Raw genomic sequence first — 21368 nt, 5'->3', positions numbered from 1 at the left:
ATAAAACGGACGATGTGTTAGATGTCGATCAGTCTTAGGAAAGTTAAAGGCACCAGAAGGGCAGTCTGACGTTGCGCTTGGTAATGCAAGCAAGACTAAAATAAAGCTGGACACTTTCATAGGATCTGTGGACCTAGAAAAAACGTTGGAAACTTTACGACTGTGTAATATGTTCCAAATTCTGAGAAAAGTGGCAGATAGCAGTGGAGAATAGACGGAGGTTGCTCAGAAAGTAATGCATCGCATTTTTTTTTCTCAGCCGAAAACAATGCTACGAATGTGAAACTTTACGTATGTATTATTTGAAGTCTCCTGAGAGAGCGCGCCAAGTTTCTGTCACTTCCGACAGATAGCGTAGTTGCAGGACAGTTTCAAAATGGCGTCTGTAGGTGATGTACGTTACGAGCAACGTGACGTCATTGAATGTCTCACTGCAGAAAAAGAAACTGTGTGGAGTATTCACAAAAGTTTGTGCAAAGTCTATGGAGCATCTGCTGTCGGCAGAAGTACAGTCAGTCGCTGGGCACGGAGGCTAAGGTCATCAGTAGGCGGTTCGGCGCAGCTCCACGATTTGCAGCGGTCGGGAGACCATCCACGGCTGTCACACCTGACATGCTGTAGCGAGCTGATGTTGTCGTTCGCGAGGAGAGATGCATTCGTGGAAGACATTTTGAGGCTTTTTCTATATATCTTGATTATGAGGACGATGAGGAGGTGATTCACACAGTGAAGCACAGTCTCCGCCGACAAGACAAGGATTGGTACCGACAAGGCGTACACACCGTTGTTTCGTACTAAAGTAAGCCTATAAAACGGGATGGAGAATACGTGGACAAATAGGGTGCGTAGATAAAACATCATTCTTTCGTGTGTGTAATTCTCAGTATGTTCAATAAGGAACTGTTGGAAAAAAATGCGGTGTATTATTTTCTGGGCAACCCTCGTACAATACAAGAACCAAGAGGGAACAATAAGAATGGAAGACCAAGAGCGAAGAGTTCAGTTCAAAAAGGGTGTAGGAAGCGACGCACTCTTTCGACCCATGTATCGAAGAAGGAACGACGGAAATAAACTCGTACCAGAACCTTGACTAAATTCTTTCTTAAGGATGTGAAATGGACTGATCATATGGCTCAGTCGTGGGTCAAGCGGGTGGCAGACTTCGGTTTATTGGTAGAGAACTGGGGAAATGAAACCCGTCTACAAAGAAGATTGCTTAAAAATCACTCATGCAACCCATTATAGAATACTGTTCAAGTGTGTGATACCTGTACCATATAGGACAAAGATGGGACATTGAACGTGTACAGAGAAGGGCAGCACGAATGGTCGCAGGTTTGTTTGACCAAAGGAGAGAGTTACAAAACTGCTGAAGAAACTGCACTGGCAGACTCTTGAAGATAGAAGTAAGCTATGGAGATAAAGCATACGGTACAAAATTTCAAGAAGCGGCTTTAAATGATGACTCTAGGAACTTACTGAGAGCTGAACAACAAACAGTGATATGAGACTGATTTTATTTCACAGATGTTCATTACTCCATTTCAATGTTTACATCATCTTTTTCAGAGTACTCTCCTTCCACTTGAATGTACTTTTTATAGCGTCTCTACCAGTCCTTGAGCACAGGGTGCAGGGCAGTCTTTGTCAGGTCTTTGAGAATAGCCACACTTTTCTTCAGCACTGCTTCAGAGTTCTCAAATCGAATACCCTGAAGTTTTGTCTTAGGTAATGCTGAATTGAGCCAGAAACTTCATGACTTCATTTTCGACATGAGGCCGTGGACTGTCTTGATGAAGTCGCCAACCAGTCTGAGAAAGTCCTGATTGTTTCCTTGCAAAGTGCTTCCTCAGTTAAGCCGATACTTACATGTAGCATGCTGCTGTAAGAGTAGTGTGAGGGGAAACTACACGCTGTTAAATCATTCCGTGACAGTCAAAAATGTGATCGCCATCGCTTTCCATGAAATTGGAACAACTTTCACCTTCTTAGGTGTTGGAGAACCTGGCTATTTCCACACTGTGCTGGCTCGTTTTCCTTCAGGATCGTAATGATGACTCATCACCAGTGGTAATAGATTCCAGAACTGCATCCACTCCATTGGCAAAGAGACGCAGCACCTCACGGCTTGTCTCCATCCGCACAGCCTTTTGTTCAGGAGTCAACAGACGTGGCACTAACGAGCACCAACACGGGTCACATGGAGGTGATCATGCACAGTCGTAAAGTCAGTGTCATATGAAATTCTCCACGCTTCACTGAAGTTGCGTAGTGTTATCGGCCGACCCTCACGGACAATCACAGCAGTGTTGATGTTGACTTGAGTCACAGCAGAAGCCGAGACACCAGGCTCACCTTGCTTAACACAGAAAGGTCGACCTTCTTTGAAGTCGCCGGCCGCGGTGGCCAAGCGGTTCTAGGCGCTTCAGTCCGGAACCGCGCGACTGCTACGGTCGCAGGTTCGAATCCTGGATTGGGAATGGGTGTGTGTGATGTCCTTAGGTTAGTTAGGTTTAAGTAGTTCTAGAGGACTGATGACCTCAGATGTTAAGTCCCATAGTGCTCAGAGCCATTTGAACCATTTTTTGAAGTCCTTGAGTGACCCATACCCTGCGGCCTAAAGTAGCGCACCTTTACCGTACGCTTGTGGCAGCTTTTCGAAGTTTCAGTTTAAATGAACACAGAATTTTATTGTGCTGTACTACTCTTCTAGCGCCGCCTCCATTATTTCGCATGCGAAACGCATAGACTGTCAACAAAATAGAGCATTACTACCAACCTACCGATAAGAGAGTGGTGCCACCAGTGGACATTATACATAAAAAAATCACTCTTTTCAGATATTCATGTTACAAATAAGAAACTGTCACGGGAACTACAAGAAAAAAGGACAATCTCAGTCTTTGTTGATCAGCCCTCATACTGCAACCCCCTAAGCATCTCTCTTGTTAGGGACAAGATTCGATTAATTACAGCACTCACGGGGGCATTTAAAAAAATCATTCTTCCTACGCTCAATACGTGAATGGAACAGGAAGAAATCCTAATAACCGGTATGATGGGACATACCCTGTTCTATGCAGTTCACAGTAGTTTGCAGAGTACTGATATAGATGTAGAGTAGTACAGGCAAAGTGGACAGTCCTGGCAAAAATAAGAGTACTAGAGCGAAATATAGACCTCAATTTAAGCAAAAAACTTTTGAGAATGTACGTTTGGAGCAAAGCATTGTATGATCCGATAAGGAATAATGAGGTTCTCCACAGAAGCAGAGAAGAAAGGCACATATGGAAGACACTGGCAAGAGGAATGTACAGGATGATAGGACATATCAGCAACCGGAAAATAGCTTTTGTAGTGCTAGATGGAGCTGTAGAGGGTGGAAACTCTGCGTTAAGGCAGGGATTGTAATATATCCAACATATAATAAAGAACGTCGAATGCAAAGGCGTCTCTGAGATGGAGAGTTTGGCACAGGAGAGGAATTCGTTACGAGCTGAATCAAACGAAAGAAAGGAAGATTAAGAGTTCAACGTCTCGTAGACAGTGCGGTCACTAGAGACTGAGGACAAGCGTGGAGAAAGAAATCGACCGTCACTTTTCGAAGGAACCATTCCAGCATTTGCTTGGAGTGATTTTGAGAAATAAAGTGATTTTGGGAAATAACGGAACACTAAATGTCGAAGGCCGTACGGTGATTTAAACCGCGAGTCCAGTGTGCTATCCCCTGCACCGCCTGGGTCGGTAGCATCAAACGGTCAGAAGACTGATGATTAAAAATTGAGTTAAAGTTTGAATCGTGGGAATGAGAAGCCGTACAGATTGTTGGTGACGGAGATACGCTCTCGCTTAGTGCGGGTTGTGAATGCTATATTCTTCAAGCAAAAAGCACCGCAGATCCCGTTGCTGAGCAACGGCACGACACCCTTAAAGGGGAACGCATCGCCACAGCACACAGAGTGGTTTATTGCTGGGACGCAGAAATGTTAGAGCCCCTCTTTCGCAGACGGAATCACAATCACACGTTATAAGCCGCAGAAAATGTTTGTCCATTTCGGTTGTGCGTGTGGGACAGGCTGCCTTATCAGTTTGATCGTAGCCGCCCTAAAAGCGAACTTAACAATCGACAACGTATTATGCTGATTAATGACTCCTATGAAGCGTACCTCGCAAGGTTACGTTTGTATACGTACACAGTTATTTAAAAACAGAGTTATTCAGATTCATTCGTGCAGATGGTCAATGAACAATTCGGTCACAAACATGGCAGTTACGGTAAAAGTATGTAGTTAATACTGTGACAGTTGCGACTTGACGATGTTTCAGTTTTGCGCTCGATATACTTTCTCAGAATGACGTCAGCATTTCTTCAACGTCACACGGCTTCAAGAACACGCATTACCTTGTCATGCTCAGTATACAACGCCACGAAATGAAAGCAAAAGAACTACTTTGACACAAAAATAAGAAGCTTACTCGTGTTATTATGAAGGAATTTGTTGTGGCTTATTTATGGGTAACTGTTTTCAAATCTGGATGGCTGTGACAAGTCTCAACAGAACACAGTGGCAGTCCACAAGCAATCTACTACATACATGCTTTTGCGGTCCGGTGGAAAATGTGAAGTACGAGCTCTGACAGAAAATAAGTAATACTTATGATGTAAATAATAATAATAACAGTAATAATAATAATGTTAATAATATTTTATCAAAAGATTCATTGTATTTGTACAAATACAGCAAAGGCTACAGTTCCTGACACACAACACAATGATGCATACTTCTCAATATGTCACTGACTAACTTCGGATAAGAGTATAAATAAATGAATTGCTGCTATTTACCTACTCTAAAACACTTCTTTCTCTGCGAGTAATTACACTATGTGATCAAAAGTATCCGGATACCTGGCTGAAAATGACTTACAGGTTCGTGGCGCCCTCCATCGGTAATGATGGAATTCACTACGGTGTTGGCCCACCCTTACCCTTGATGACAGTTTCAACTCTCGCCGGCACACGTCCAATCAGGTGCTGGAAGGTTTCTTGAGGAATGGCAGCCCATTCTTCACGGAGTGCTACACTGAAGAGAGTATCGATGTTGGTCGGTGGGGCCTGGCACGAAGCCGGCTTTCCAAAACATCCCAAAGGTGTTCTATGGGATTCAGGTCAGGACTCTGTGCAGGCCAACCCATAAGGGAATGTTATTGTCGTGTAACCACTCCGCCACAGGCCGTGCATTATGAGTAGGTGCTCGATCGTGTTGAAAGATGCAGTCGCCATCCACGAATTGCTCTTCAACAGTGGGAAGCAAGAAGGGACTTAAAACATCAATGTAGGCCTTTGCTGTGACAGTGTCACGCAAAACAACAAAGGGTGCAAGCTCCCTCCATTAAAAACACGACCACACCATAACACCACCTCTCTCGAATTTTACAATTGGCACTACACACGTTGGCAATCGCCATACCCACACCCTGCAATCGGATCGTCACATTGTGTACTGTGCTTCGTCACTCCACACAACGTTTTTCCACTGTTCAGTCAACCAATGTTTACGCTTCTTACACCAAACGAGGCGTCGTTTGGCATTTACCGCCGTGATTTGTGGCTGATGAGCAGCCGCTTGACCATGAAATCACCTCCCGCCTAACTGTCATAGTACTTGCAGTGGATCCTGATGCGGTTTGGAATTCCTGCGTGATGGTCTGTATAGATGTCTGCCTATTACACATTAGGGCCGTCTTCAAATGTCGGCGGTCTCTGTCAGTCATCAGACGAGGTTGGTCTGTAGGCTTTTGTGCTGTACGTGTCCCTTCACGTTTGCACTTCACTATCACATCGGAAACTGTGGACCTAGGGATGTTTAGGAGTGTGGGAATCTCGTTTACAGACGTATGACACAAGTGACACCTAATCCCCTGACAACGTTCCAAGTCCATGAGTTCCGCAGAGCGGCCCATTCTGCTCTCTCACGATGTCTAATGACTACTGAGGTCGCTGATATGGAGTACCTGGCAGTAGGTAGCAGCACAATGCAGCTAATTTGAAACACGTATGTCTTTGGTGGTGTTCGGATATTTTTGATCACATAGTGTATGATACTCTTGTAATGTGTAGAAAGGCTTTTGTAGGATGAATTTATTAATCTGAAACTTACGTCCACTGTGAGAACAGTCATAGCTCTACTTGGCAGTCCACTGAATAATTTTAATCACACGTACTGAGGACCATTTTCATAGAGTACTGTTCTGTTGCACCTGATGTAAAAGTTTTGTTCATTTCTATTGTAGTGATGCGAATCAAAATATAAGTTGGAATGCAATATTTTAACGGCTAATAAACGACGGTTGACTGAAAAGTAATGCCTCCACCTCCGTAACTCTTCAACAGTTGGCAGCATTGGCATGCGAGAGGTACTGGCTTGTTCCTTAGCCTCTTCTCTCCAGCTGCAGTTGGCGGGAAGCCTTAGCATTGAAAGGTTGTGTTGTTACAGTGTAAAGTATGGAACCTTGCACAGACGTCCGGACAATGCGATTTAAGCAACATGCAGTCATTGACTTCTTGACAGCAGAAGGTGTCACCCCAAAGGAGATTCATCAGTACTCACATCAACACAATCACCATAAACTGCTTTCATTCTCTGATTACTCTCCTTTGGGGTGACACCTTCTACTGACAAGAATCAACGACCGCACGTTGCTTAAATTGCATTGACCAATCGTCTGCGCAGTGTTCGATACTTTACACTGCAACAACACAACTGTTCAATGCTAAGGCTTCCCGCCAACTGCAGCTGTAGAGAAGAGGCTACAGAACAAGCCAGTACCTCCCGCATACCAATGCTGCCAACTGTTGAAGAGTTACGAAGGTGGAGGCATTACTTTTCAGTCAACCCTCGTACCTTGCAGAACGTGCATGTTTGTTATGGGCAGAACACCGATTCTGGGCAGCAAGCAACAGCGTGATTTCTTGTATTTAGCCACAGAGATGATTCTTATAACCATTTCTCGAAAAATCCGTAGCTTATTGAGATTTGCTGTGGCTGTGCTTCACATATTTCGATTACGTAGCTCAGGGCGAGGAAAATAAAGCATAGCACATAGTATCATTCTTAATGATGTGGAGTTGTCACTCTTCAGTTGCTTTGAACAAGGGGGAATTTTGTACCGAGAGGATAATGTACCTAGGAACACAGGTGGGTTTTTTGTTGTTACTTAATTCTAGTGAATGATTTTAGAATATCATGACGGAATGTGCACTAGAGACCACCAGGAGCAGATTCACCCATTTTCTGCAGTTTTCGTTGCTGTTAGGCAGCGGCTGTGTTTTGTGAGGCAGTTTTAAATATTAGGGTCCTACATATTTAAGTGCTGTATAATATAGTAATACTAAAGTCGTTGCCTCCAACAGACAGCCACAAATACACGGGCCCCCAGGCCTTTCTCTAGTCCAACTGTTATGAACCACCTTCGAGGGAGGACCTGTAATGTACTGACTAACATTTGCATCGGACTTCCACCTCTGAGAATGCAGACCGCCTGCACTGCTGGACTATTAAATGTATAGTCCTCTCTACTGTGCTCCATACTTCATCGTACTGCATCCGTTAGGGTCACAGCCCACCGAGTCTTACAGTTTTAATGATTTTACGTTAGGGCTGTTTGTACACAATTGAATAAAGGCATTAGTGGCTGTCTGTTTTCATATTGTTCTATATGTGCTCTTGCTGTACTGCTAGTGAAGCTATATTCTGCCTGTAGACTAAACACAATTTTTAGCGCAGGCTCCGAACTGCACACACACACTTTTCCACCATGTTAACTCTTTAGTCTGTTGGATACATATGGTACTAACGTAAAAATCAGTGTGCAGTGTGCTGAAGAATAAACATCAGTGTCCCAGTTCTGATGGCTTTCTTTAGTTAAACAAATGACTTTTACACAAAACTCTTTTTAATTATCATTTCCCTATATCTTTAAAAGTTAATTTCATCTTTGTATCTGTTGATCTTGAACTCCACTAGACATGTCTTACTTTCATTTACTTTTAAGCAACTATCATTAAAGTACTGAATAAATTTATTTGTCACTCTATTGCAGTAGGTGTCTAATTCATTAAAATGTTCCTTTTGACGCGTAATGAATGTGTCATCTCTATATAGAACTAATTTGGAGCTTGGAGAACGATAATAAATAACATTCACATAAATCAGAAACAGAAGAGGATCTAATACTGAGCCCTGTGGCACACCATATTTTGCAGTATTAATTTTAGGTTTGTGAACCACCACTTACCAAATAGGACTACGTTCAATTAGTGTTATTGGCTTAAAATTAAGACCCATTTAATACTGCACACTATTAAGTGATTGTGCTGGAATATACAACGGTATTATATGGGGAAAGAATTTATGATTTACGAACATGTGCCTGTTCTGCTTACCTTCATCTACAGCACAGGCTGTTGTTTCATCCATAACACTGCGACTGCAGCTAGGCTGAGAGTTTTCATTCAATATGAGGTTCTACATGGAGGAGACGAGTGGATGCTATGATTCCAAAAAATTTGACGCAGTTCTAACGACATATCCGCTAAGTCTTAAATGATCCCTTCTCAAGACTGTACTTTTTACACGCTGTTTTTTACATATGAATCTGAGTAACTTTAACGGTCAATCATTCAAGCCTATTGCTCGTCTATGCGTGAGCGTGTTACCTATGTCTTCCACGTTATTTGATAGCAAGGCTTCCAAAGCTCTGTTAAACACTGACTCTGAATGCCATGTGTCTTCCGTCTCGACTCCTGCTTCTTTTTATTTGATGCCATCGGTTCCTTCCCCCTGCAGAGACGTTCAATATCGTATTGTCACCTAGCTGCTCTCTCCTCTGCGTTCAGCGGTTTAATTTCTCTCCCACATTTACCTCTAAATGAATACTTTGCAATTCACTTATAGGCGCCTAATAGAGAGTTCATCGACCCACTTTCACACTATATCTCTACCACTCCAGACTCGAACAGCGCGCGGGAAACACAAAACTTTAAATCTTTCCGTGCAAGCTCTGATTACTTTAATTACGATTATCATTCTCCATATCTAGGTGGACGTCAACACAATATTTTGACGTTCAGAGGAGGAAGTTGGTGACCTCAGATATAACTTCTCTTTTACTCGATGACTACGAACTGTGATCTTTCTGATTGGAAATCACGAGTCCAGTCGCACAACTACGATGATGCTCCATATGCATGCAGTTTGATTAGAAGCCGTTTGTGAGGAACGGTATCAAAAACCTTCTGGACGTCTAGAAATACGGAGTAAATTTGAGATCCCCTGTCTATAGCATTCATTACTTCACGAGAAAAAAGAGCTAGTTGAATTTGACAAGAACGATATTCTCCGATCCGTGCTGACTATGTATCAAGAGATCGCTTTCTTCGAGGTAATTCATAATGTTCGAACACAGTATTTGTTCCAAAAGCCTACTATAGATCTACTGAAATTTCATTTCTTGAGTATTGGTGAGACCCGTGGGACTTATCAGTCGTTAGGTACGGATCTTTCGTCGAGCAGCTGTATATGATCGCTAAGTACGGAGTTATTATATCAGTATAGTCTGAAAGAAATCTAACTGGTATGCAGTCTGGGTCAGAAGACTTGTCTTTAAGTGATTTGAGTTACTTGGATATACCGAGGATGTATATTTCCAAGGGACTCATGTTGGCAGAAGTTCTTGATGCGAATTCTGGAATATTTATGTCGTCTTCTTTAGTGAAATGATTTCGCAAAACCTTATCTAGTTACTTTTGCACACAATGATGGCGCTTTGCTTTTAATTTCACCAAAAGTTGTTTTGACGTTTGAGAATGCTAACATCTTCTGTTTCTTCGCATTTTTCCTGAAGTCATCTTACCTTGGCTTCCCTGCACTTCCTATTTGTTTCATTCCTAAGTGATTTATATTGCTACATTTCTGTCTTTCCTTGAACATATTCGTAATGCCTTTTTTCGTCGATGAATTAAGTCTGTCTTCTGTCACTCAATGTTTCTTCGTAGTTACCTTCCTTGTATACCTATTCATGTTTGTCTAACTTCAACGATTGCCCTTTGTAGAGATGTCCATTCGTCTCCAGCAGAGCTGGCTGTTGCAGTATTACAGACTTCGAGAAGCAGCTTTATATGCAACTCACCATTCCTCAGAACATCAGTACCCCTCTCCTTCCACAATGAATCTTCCATGCGATTCACTTAAACTTCAGCCTACATTTCATCATTACTAAATTGTGATCTGAGTCTACGTCTGCTGCTGGCACGCCATACGAAGCAGTATCTGGTATCGCAGTCTCTGTCTAATCATGACGTGATTCAGGTAGAATATTCCCGTGTCTCCATTTCTTATGATTTCTGAAAACTGTTTTTGCTATTACTAGTTGAAGTACGCTGTAGAACTCAATTTTAAAGATTTCTCATTTCTCCTACCAATGATTATCATAAGGGAAAGTCAAAAGAAAACGGGACAGATGGAAATAAGTAAGTAAATTGTTTATCATTTCAAAAGTAACCGCCATAACGATTGATATATTTATCCCACTGTGAGACGAAACGGTCAATGCCTTCGATAAATTCACGTCGATAAAATAGCTAGGCGTAACGTAACAAAGCGATATGAAATAGATCGAGCGTGTAAGGATTATAATTGGGAAGGGGAATGGTCGATTTCGGCTTATTGGGAGAATTTAGGAAAGTGTATTTGAGCTGTAAAGGAGATCGCTTATAGGACGCTAGTGCGACCCGATGTTGAGTACTGCTCGAGCGTCTGGGATCCGCACTAGGTCGGATTGAAGGAAGACATCGAAGCAGTCCAGAAGCGGGTTCCTAGATTTGTTACCAGAAGGCTCGAAAACACGCCAGTGTTACGGAGATGCTTCGGGAACTCAAATGGGAATCCATGGGAAAAATACGAAAAAAGACGATGTTCTTTTCGAGGAACACCATTGAGGAAACTGAGAAAGCCAGCATTTGAAGCTGACTGCAGAACGATTCTGCTGCCGCCAACGTAAGGACTACGAAGATAACAGAAATTAGGACTGGTGAGTACGTACATTACTGGCCATTAAAACTGCTACACCAAGAAGAAATGCAGATGATAAACGGGTATTCATTGGACAAATATATTATACTAGAACTGACATGTGATTACATTTTCACGCAATTTGGGTGCATAGATCCTGAAAAATCAGTATCCAGAACAACCACCTCTGGCCGTAATAACGGCCTTGATACGCCTGGGCATTGTGTCAAACAGAGCTGGGATGGCGTGTACAGGCACAGCTGCCCATGCAGCTTCAACACGATACCACAGTTCATCAAGGGTAGTGAGTGACTGGCGTATTGTGACGAGCCAGTTGTTTGGCCACCATTGACGAGACGTTTTCAATTGGCGAGAGATGTGGAGAATGTGCTGGCCAGGGCAGCAGTCGAACATTTTCTGTATCCAGAAAGGCCCATACAGGACCTCCCAAATGCGGTCGTGCATTATCCTGCTGAAATGTAGGGTTTCGCAGGAATCGAATGAAGGATAGAGCTACGGGTCGTAACACATCTGAATTGTAACGTCCACTGTTCAAAGTGCCGTCAATGCCAACAAGAGGTGACCGAGACGTGTAACCAATGGCACCCCATACCATCACGCCGGGTGATACGCCAGTATGGCGATGACGAATACACGCTTTCAATGTGCGTTCACCGCGATGTCGCCAAACACGGATGCGACCATCAGGATGCTGTAAACAGAAACTGGATTCATCCGTCGTTGAGTACACCATCGCAGGCGCTCCTGTCTGTGGTGCAGCGTCAAGGGTAACCGCAGCTGATAGTCCATGCTGCTGCAAACGTCGTCGAACTGTTCGTGCAGATGGTTCTTGTCTTGCAAACGTCCCCATCTGTTGACTCAGGGATCGAGAAGTGGCTGCACGATCCGTTACAGCCATGCGGATAAGATGCCTGTCATCTCGACTGCTAGTGATACGAGGCCGTTGATATCCAGCACGGCGTTCCGTATTACCCTCCTGAACCCACCGATTGCATATTCTGCTAACAGTCATTGGATCTCGACCAACGCGAGCAGCAATGTCGCGATACGATAAACCTCAATCGCGATAGGCTACAATCCGACCTTTATCAAAGTCGGAAACGTGATGGTACGCATTTCTCCCCCTTATACGAGGTATCACAACAACGTTTCACCAGGCAACGCCGGTCAACTGCTGTTTGTGTATGAGAAATCGGTTGGAAAGTTTCCTTATATCAGCACGTTGTAGGTGTCGCCACCGGCGCCAACTTTGTGTGAATGCTCTGAAAAGCTAATCATTTGCATATCACAGCATCTTCTTCCTGTCGGTTAAATTTTGCGTCTGTAGCACGTCATCTTCTTGGTGAAGAAATTTTAATGGCCAGTAGTGTATATAGACAGTCGTTTTTCCCTCGCTCTATTTGCGAATGGAACAGGAAAGTAATTGCGTATTAGTGATAAGGGTACCCTCAGCGGCGCACCGTAAGGTGGCTTTCGAAATGTGTACGTAAATGGAAATGGAAAAATGTTTGCGGCTGCCTACGGAATTCAGGAGTGCAGTTCTTCGTCCAAAGCAAATCGATGGCCACGAGTGTCTTCAGAGCTCCAAAAATGTGGAAATCGCATGGGGAGGGGTGTGTAACGGCTTAACGGTTTCCCAGCGGAACTTCTGTAGCGTAATCGAAACAGCCTTGGCAACATGTGCACCAACCCACATGTTTCGACTATGGTGCAAAAGTTTCGCCGGGAAGCTCGTATGCTTCCTCCTTATATTCCGGATCACTAGCCATTCGTCTTACATATTTTTGGAGCTCCGAAGAAAGACACTCGTGGCTGTCTATTTGCTTCTGACGACGAGCTGCACGCATGAGTACAAAAATGGTTCTGTAAGTAACCCCAACATTTCTTCCATAAAGGCATTGATCGTCTTGTGTCACAATGGAATTAATGTATTAACAATAATGCTGATTACTCCTGAAATAATAAACAGTTGTCTTAATTTTTTCCATCTATCTCGCTTTCATTTGACTGCCCCTCTTCTTTTACATACTTAATTATCCATTCAATATCCTCACATACTTCCTCTGTCTAATCATGTTGTAATGTAATAAAATAATTTTTTTATTATTTTGTGACTATTAGTGTAATGTAATAAAATAAAATATGAGCCGTGAATTATACAAAAAAGAAACACACATTAATGCAACGGCTCAGCATAAAAGAGAAATAACTAATGTAGGAATATTATTAACAGTGTAATACGTTGTTTAATTTAGCCCGACGTGTATAAGCACTCAGTAAACTAGCTCAGTTCTCAGGATAGTTACGTAATCGTCTATAATTAATTGTCCTTTTCTTATTTATCCAACACTAGGCTCGTGATCAGTCGTGTCCTTATTGCACCAGAGAATATTTGCCAAGTCTGTTCGATGTACACTATTGTAATTCGTAACGTAATGTCGTGGTTTCGTCTCGATACCCCAATATAAGATAACAAGAGTAGCATCTACAAATGAAATCCTATAATGGAACTGGAATGCTGTGATCAGACCTTTTCTGTCTGGGATGTTATCTCGTTATATAAAGAAAATCTGTAAGTAAAATTGTTAAATTATTAGTAGCTGCCTCCGGTCTCGTGGGATCTGAAATAAAGTTAATTGTCCTAACCGACGGCACGTCTCGTAGGTGAGCTAAAATAAAAATGTTAAAGATTTTTCTAAGATGGCGCCTAACAATGAAAATTCTTTGTTAAGGCCCATATCTACTTAAGGCAGTCTAGCTATCAGAATAACAATAGACTGACTGACTGACTGACCACATACACAAAATTATTTTGACAACATAACCATTATATTCTTCGGGTTTTAAGCACAACTTCTTTCTGCCACAAAGGCGGCAGGGGTAAAATACAGGGAGCGAAAGGCTATTTACAATTTGCGCAGAAACCAGATGGCAGTTATAAGAGTCGAGGGACATGAAAGGAAAGCAGTGGTTGGGAAGGGAGTGAGGCAGGGTTGTAGTCTCTCCCCGATTTTATTCAATCTGTATATAGAGCAAGCAGTAAAGGAAACGGAAGAAAAGTTCAGAGTAGGTATTAAAATCCATGGAGAAGAAATAAAAACTTTGAGGTTCGCCGATGACATTGTAATTCTGTCAGAGACAGCAAAGGACTTGGAAGAGCAGTTGAACGGAATGGATAGTGTCTTGAAAGGAGGATATAAGATGAACATCAACAAAAGCAAAACGAGGATAATGGAATGTAGTCGAATTAAGTCGGGTGATGTTGAGGGTATTAGATTAGGAAATGAGACTCCTAAAGTAGTAAAGGAGTTTTGCTATTTGGGGAGCAAAATAACTGATGATGGTCGAAGTAGAGAGGATATAAAATGTAGACTGGCAATAGCAAGGAAAGCGTTTCTGAAGAAAAGAAATTTGTTAACATCGAGTATAGATTTAAGTGTCAGGAAGTCATTTCTGAAAGTATTTGTATGGAGTGTAGCCATGTATGGAAGTGAAACATGGACGATAAATAGTTTAGACAAGAAGAGAATAGAAGCTTTCGAAATGTGGTGCTACAGAAGAATGCTGAAGATTAGATGGGTAGATCACATAACTAATGAGGAAGTACTGAATAGGATTGGGGAGAAGTGAAGTTTGTGGCACAACTTGACTAGAAGAAGGGATCGGTTGGTAGGACATGTTCTGAGGCATCAAGGGATCACCAATTTAGTTCAAAAATGGATCAAATGGCTCTGAGCACTATAGGACTTAAAATCTATGGTCATAAGTCCCCTAGAACTTAGAACTACTTAAACCTAACTAACCTAAGGACAGCACCAATTTAGTATTGGAGGGCAGCGTGGAGGGTAAAAATCGTAGAGGGAGACCAAGAGATGAATACACTAAGCAGATTCAGAAGGATGTAGGTTGCGGTAGGTAGTGGGAGATGAAGAAGCTTGCACAGGATAGAGTAGCATGGAGAGCTGCATCAAACCAGTCTCAGGACTGAAGACCACAACAACAACAACAACACTCTTCAGAACTGATCGAACGTTACGTTTCTCAGTACAAGAAGAGAATTGTGACTTCCTTCTCTAGAAAGCAGCAAGTTGTGAGGAACCTACAAACAAAGTACTCTTGCATAGAGAGCGGAATACACGGTTATTTTGTCTCGAGGACGAACACAGGCAAGTGCTCCTGCGAGACAGAAGAAAAACGTGTGTTTCGCAGAGGCAACGCCACGCCTAGGGCGCACAGCAGGGACACAAACACTTGGCGAGGCTCGTTTGGGGGTTCCCCGGTGCAGCCGCTTCTGTAGTGAGGTCACGTGTGAGCCCCGCATCCAGTCGCTCTATTCACGGGAGAAACAGTCCGCAGCGTCGCAGGCCTGCCAACCGAACGGCGGAGAGCCGACCGACAGAGCCGCCCGCATGCATAAAATATGCAGTCGCCCCGCAAAACCCTGTTCCTCCGAACCTCGCCTACCCATCCACCTCCTCGCTCGTATGCAGCCGTTAAAACTCCCTGGCACACACACATACACACACACAAACACGGTATCAGAGAGGGGTCGAGATCGAGAGAGACAGAGAGAGAGAGAGAGAGAGAGAGAGGACAGCCGGGCCCCAGGTCGTGCAAAGTGCGATGCAGGTTGTGGTTCCTGCTCACGTACTATTTTCACTCGGCTTAAATTGCTTCCAAAGCTCTGCATTGTCTCGCGGAAATAAAAAAAATGAATACCGTTAACTAGTCAAATTTGCATAACTTTGTTCCATTCTCATCAGTCGGCGTAAAAGACAATAACGCTATATAAATTCGCCTTCTGAACGAGAGAGGGAGAGAGAAAAAAAGAGAGAATTCCTATTTAATATTCATTTGCACCAGTAGGAACAGCGAAAAATGTCGGCAACAGCAGCGTACTTCTAACTGCTAGTAGATGTGCGAATGTTTCCGGGTTGCCAACTCTTTTTTTTAATCCTTCACAGTTTTTAATTCGTACGTAAAAAAACGCTCACTAGGCCGGTACGAACCAGAGTAATACCAGAATGAAACAAATTTGGGTAATTTCATCTTTGGCAGAGGCGAGCGTCCTAAATGATGAGCCAAAATAATGTGGTCAGTGTGTGATGGGTTAACACGACACGCGGGTTTAATGCAGCAAATGCGAGAGAAAAAGTATGTTAGGAGCGAATAACAGGAGAGGATTTTTATAGAGCACTGTATCTCAATGTTTTAAGACTGGAACAGTGTATCGCAACGTATTCCAACATTTCTCGAATGGACTAATAATTTGAGACGACGGCAGTCACATCATGGACATCTACAAAAACATTTCCATGAGGAGTGACATCCTGCAATCTGCCATGTTTTATGAAAGTGATTCGGTGAATCTGAAAACGAGTCGTGTCCCAGGAACTAAATTTGGCAAGAATTAACCAAATTTATTGTACCGCAAACGACCGACGGCCATCCAGTTAGTATTTTTAAGACAGATTACTTTGACATCGGAACGGTAAGCATATTCAGCTTATATACGAAGTAAATGGTTTTTTGTTATTAATATCGATATAACTGACATCTTTTTGATTCAACGATCTAAGTTTCGTAATCATATGATTAAATCCAGCGTATCCAACAAGCTATGAAATAAGGCTAGAACATACGCTACTGGCCATTAAAATTGCTACACCAAGAAGAAATCCAGATGATAAACGGGTATTCATAGGACAAATATATTATACTAGAACTGACATGTGATTACATTTTCACGCAATATGGGTGCATAGATCCTGAGAAATCAGTACTCAGAACGAGCACCTCAGGCCGTAATAAGGGCCTTGATACGCTTGGGCATTGTGTGAAACAGAGCTTGGATGGCGTGTACAGATACAGCTGTCCATGCAGCCTCAACACTATACCACAGTTCGTCAAGAGCAGTGACTGGCGTATTGTGACGAGCAAGTTGCTCGGCCACCATTGACCAGGCGTTTTCAGTTGGTGGGAGATCTGGAGAATGTGCTGGCCAGGGCAGCAGTCTAACATTTTCTGTATCCAGAAAGGCCCGTACAGGACCTGCAACATGCGGTCGTGCATTATACTGCCGAAATGTAGGGTTTCGCAGGGATCCAGTGAAGGGTAGAGCCACGGGTCGTAACACATCTGAAATGTAGCGTCCATTGTTCAAAGTGCCGTCAATGCGAACAAGAGGTGACCGACATGTGTAACCAATGGCACCCCATACAATCACGCCGGGTGATACGCCAGTATGGTGATGACGAATACACGCTTCCAATGTGCGTTCACCGCGATGTCGCCAAACTTGGATGCCACCATCATGATGCTGTAAACAGAACCTGGATTCATCCGAAAAAATGACGTTTTGCCATTTGTGCACCCAGGTTGGTCGTTGAGTACACCATCGCAGGTGCTCCTGTCTGTGATGCAGCGTCAAGGGTAACCACAGCCATGGTCTCCGACCTGATAGTCCATGCTACTGCAAAAGTCGGCGAACTGTTCGTGCAGATGGTTGTTGTCTTGCAAACGTCCCCATCTGTTGACTCAGGGATCGAGACGTGGCTGCACGATCCGTTACAGCCAAGCGGATAAGATGCCTGTCATCTCGACTGTTAGTGATACGAGGCCGTTGGGATCCAGCACGGCGTTCCGTATTATTCTCCTGAACCCACCGATTCCATATTCTGCTAACAGTCATTGGATCTCGACCAACGCGAGCAGCAATGTCGCGATACGATAAACCGCAATCGCGATAAGCTACAATCCGACCTTTACCAAAGTCGGAAACGTGATGGTACGCATTTCTCCTCCTTACACGAGGCATCACAACAACGTTTCACCAGGCAACGCCGGTCAACTGCTGTTTGTGTATGAGAAATCGGTTGGAAAGTTTCCTCATATCAGCACGTTGTAGATGTCGCCACCGGCGCCAACCTTGTGTGAATGCTCTGAAAAGCTAATCATTTGCATATCGCAGCATTTTCTTCCTGTCGGTTAATTTTCGCGTCTGTAGCACGTCATCTTCACTGTGTAGCAATTTTAATGGCCAGTAGTGTATTCACAAACACTTACAGCACAAGGCTCGAACCGTACTATCAGCTCTTCCCATCTGAAATCGGGAGTCATCTGACCAAGCCACGGATTTATGATCTTATAGGGTCCAATCGATATGGTTTCCGAGCCCATGAAAGGTACTGCAGGCGATGTCGTGCTGTTACCAAAGTCACTCGCGTCGGTCGTCTGCTGCCATAGCCCATTAACACTAAATTTCGCCGCACTGTCCTAACGGATACGTTCGTCGGACGTCTGCAGTTGTTTCACGCAGTGTTACTTATCTATTAGCACTGACAACTCTGCGTAAATGCCGCTGCTCTCGGTCGTTAAGTGAAGGCCATATACCACTGCGTTGTCCGCGATGAGAGGTAATGCTTGAAATTTGCTATTGTCGGCACACTCTTGACACTGAGGATCTCAGAATACTGAATTCCCTAGCGATTTCCGAAGTAGAATGTCCCACGCATCTAGCTCGAACTACCATTTCGCCTCAGGGCCTGTGAATTCCCGTAGTGTGGCCATAATCACGTGGGAAACCGTTCCAGGTGAATGACAGTTCCGCCAATGTACTGCACTTTCACACTTTGTGAACGCGATACTACTGCCATCTGTATATGTGTATATTTCTGTCACATGATGAACCGTGGTACTACTCAATTCTTTAGAAAATCAAAATTACAGTCTGACCACAGTTATTTGAAGGGAATAGGAAGCCCTGACTGGCGATGGACAAGCTTGTGATTGAAACTTCCTGGCAGATTAAAACTGTGTGCCCGACTGAGACTCGAACTCGGGATCTCGGTCGGGCACACAGTTTTAATCTGCCAGGAAGTTTCATATCAGCGCACACTCCGCTGCAGAGTGAAAATCTCATTCTGGAAACATCCCCCAGGCTGTGGCTAAGCCATGTCTCCGCAATATCCTTTCTTTCAGGAGTGCTAGTTCTGCAAGGTTCGCAGGAGAGCTTCTGTAAAGTTTGGAAGGTAGGAGACGAGGTACGGGCAGAAGTAAAGCTGTGAGTACCGGGCGTGAGTCGTGCTTCGGTAGCTCAGTTGGTAGAGCACTTGCCCGCGAAAGGCAAAGGTCCCGAGTTCGAGTCTCGGTCGGGCACACAGTTTTAATCTGCCAGGAAGTTTCATATCAGCGCACACTCCGCTGCAGAGTGAAAATCTCATTCTGGAAACATCCCCCAGGCTGTGGCTAAGCCATGTCTCCGCAATATCCTTTCTTTCAGGAGTGCTAGTTCTGCAAGGTTCGCAGGAGAGCTTCTGTAAAGTTTGGAAGGTAGGAGACGAGGTACAGGCAGAAGTAAAGCTGTGAGTAGCGGGCGTGAGTCGTGCTTCGGTAGCTCAGTTGGTAGAGCACTTGCCCGCGAAAGGCAAAGGTCCCGAGTTCGAGTCTCGGTCGTGCACACAGTTTTAATCTGCCAGGAAGTTTCATATCAGCGCACACTCCGCTGCAGAGTGAAAATCTCATTCTGGAAGCTTGTGATTGTTAAACAATTTTAATTTGACTCGAAACAGACTTTATTATAAACTTCAGTTCGGACATTTGCCCTCTTACTGATGCAATAAAAAAATCTTTACTTTAATTGAATTACATAAACACGAATAAGAAGCATAGTGTGCGTCCGCAACCAAAATCATAGATAGTAGGTACGGTGAATAATCAGTCACAGACAATCCTTCTTGTTCAACCATATCTCAAAAGACTTCCAACCCAAAGTTACACAGCCACATAATACCACAACTTCATTAAAAAAAAAAAACAAAGATCTTAAAGATTAATAAAACTGAACTGCTCACGTAAAAGTCCACAGAGAAACATGCTTACTAAAATGCAAAGTGGACCAACCAAGGTCGCAAAACCGGCACACAGTAAAAATAACAAGTTGCATATTCACTAAAGATACACAAATGATTAACATAAGTGTTAAATAAGAATGGCTCGTAATGACTCAACCAGTAAAATGACTTACAGAAGCGCTAATGTTAACAAAGTTGCCTCACTAAACTAACGTATATAATGACTCAGAACGATTCCCAAATTGCACTTAACTTTAGAGAACAGCGTTAAGGCCCACAGCAGTATTTGGAAGCAATAACGCTACGGCCGACAGGCAATACGAGCGTTCACTCCCCACGGCCTGTGCACGGGTTCACTAGCAGGCGGTATATATTTATATGTAGTCAAACCAGCCTCACAGTGAGCGATCCTGAAAGAATCCATAACTGCACCGACGCCTGGAAACGAACAGAGTCAACAAATGGGCTGCAGCACAAATAGATTGCAATGAAAACAAGGTCAAATCACAGCCACACTGGAATATATAATAAGCATGCCCCCAAATTCTTATGGAGCAATACTCTAACATCACCCGTCTTCCAGTAAATTAGCAGGAAACTTAGAGATCACTTCCCGTTTCATTAAGGCACCTCCAACATTAAATAAACATACCAAATCCTGCCGTGACAAATGATTAAACCATTAACTCTACGGTTGCCAGGCGCGTACACCACCGCAACCAGTCCCAAAGCGGTCAGTATGTCCTAAAACAAGTTAAAATTTGCATGAAAACCACTTAAAACACACACTCCACAAATGATGAGAAAGGAAATGAGGAACATCAGCCTCCTTAAAATAGCCACTGTGGAACCAAGTTCAGAACCGTCTCCGGCAGCTACCCATGCCACAATAAGTTTCAACAGTCTTCTTTGTTATACACAGAAGAAAAGTCATACGTAACTTGGAGCTTGCAAATTACGAGCTGGGAAGCTGTTCAGCGTGAGACGACGAACCCACCACAATTTTGCACATCAAGGCGCCCAATGATCGGCACCGTACATCCGGCGCGACAAAAGACGAGGGCGGCGAGCACGGCGAGGCCCGTGCACCACGGTTAGGGACGCAGGCTTGTTTTCAACACAAGTTGGCTCGTTGAACGCCGACCAGAGACTCTCCCGTCACACGTTCACTCGGAAAACCGCCGGGGACAGCAGTCAAGGGTAGCAAGACAGCCGAAGATAGATATCAAATAGAACACCATAGCGCTAGCCGCCAGGATCACATTACTTTTGTGAACCTAGTCTATTATGCCTTCTTTCCTCTATTCCAGCGCATAAAATGGGGCTTTCGTTTATGACTGGTGGATTTAGACCGGTTCATCAAGTACAGACAGCTGTGTTCTTCAAAGTCTACTATAAAAGCTCTGCCGTATAAATCTGCATG

Source organism: Schistocerca nitens, chromosome 1, assembly GCF_023898315.1.
Source record: "Schistocerca nitens isolate TAMUIC-IGC-003100 chromosome 1, iqSchNite1.1, whole genome shotgun sequence".
In the NCBI taxonomy this organism is placed as follows: Eukaryota; Metazoa; Arthropoda; class Insecta; order Orthoptera; family Acrididae; genus Schistocerca; species Schistocerca nitens.
The sequence above is the reverse complement of the archived record's forward strand: the minus strand, read 5'-3'. Positions refer to the sequence as shown.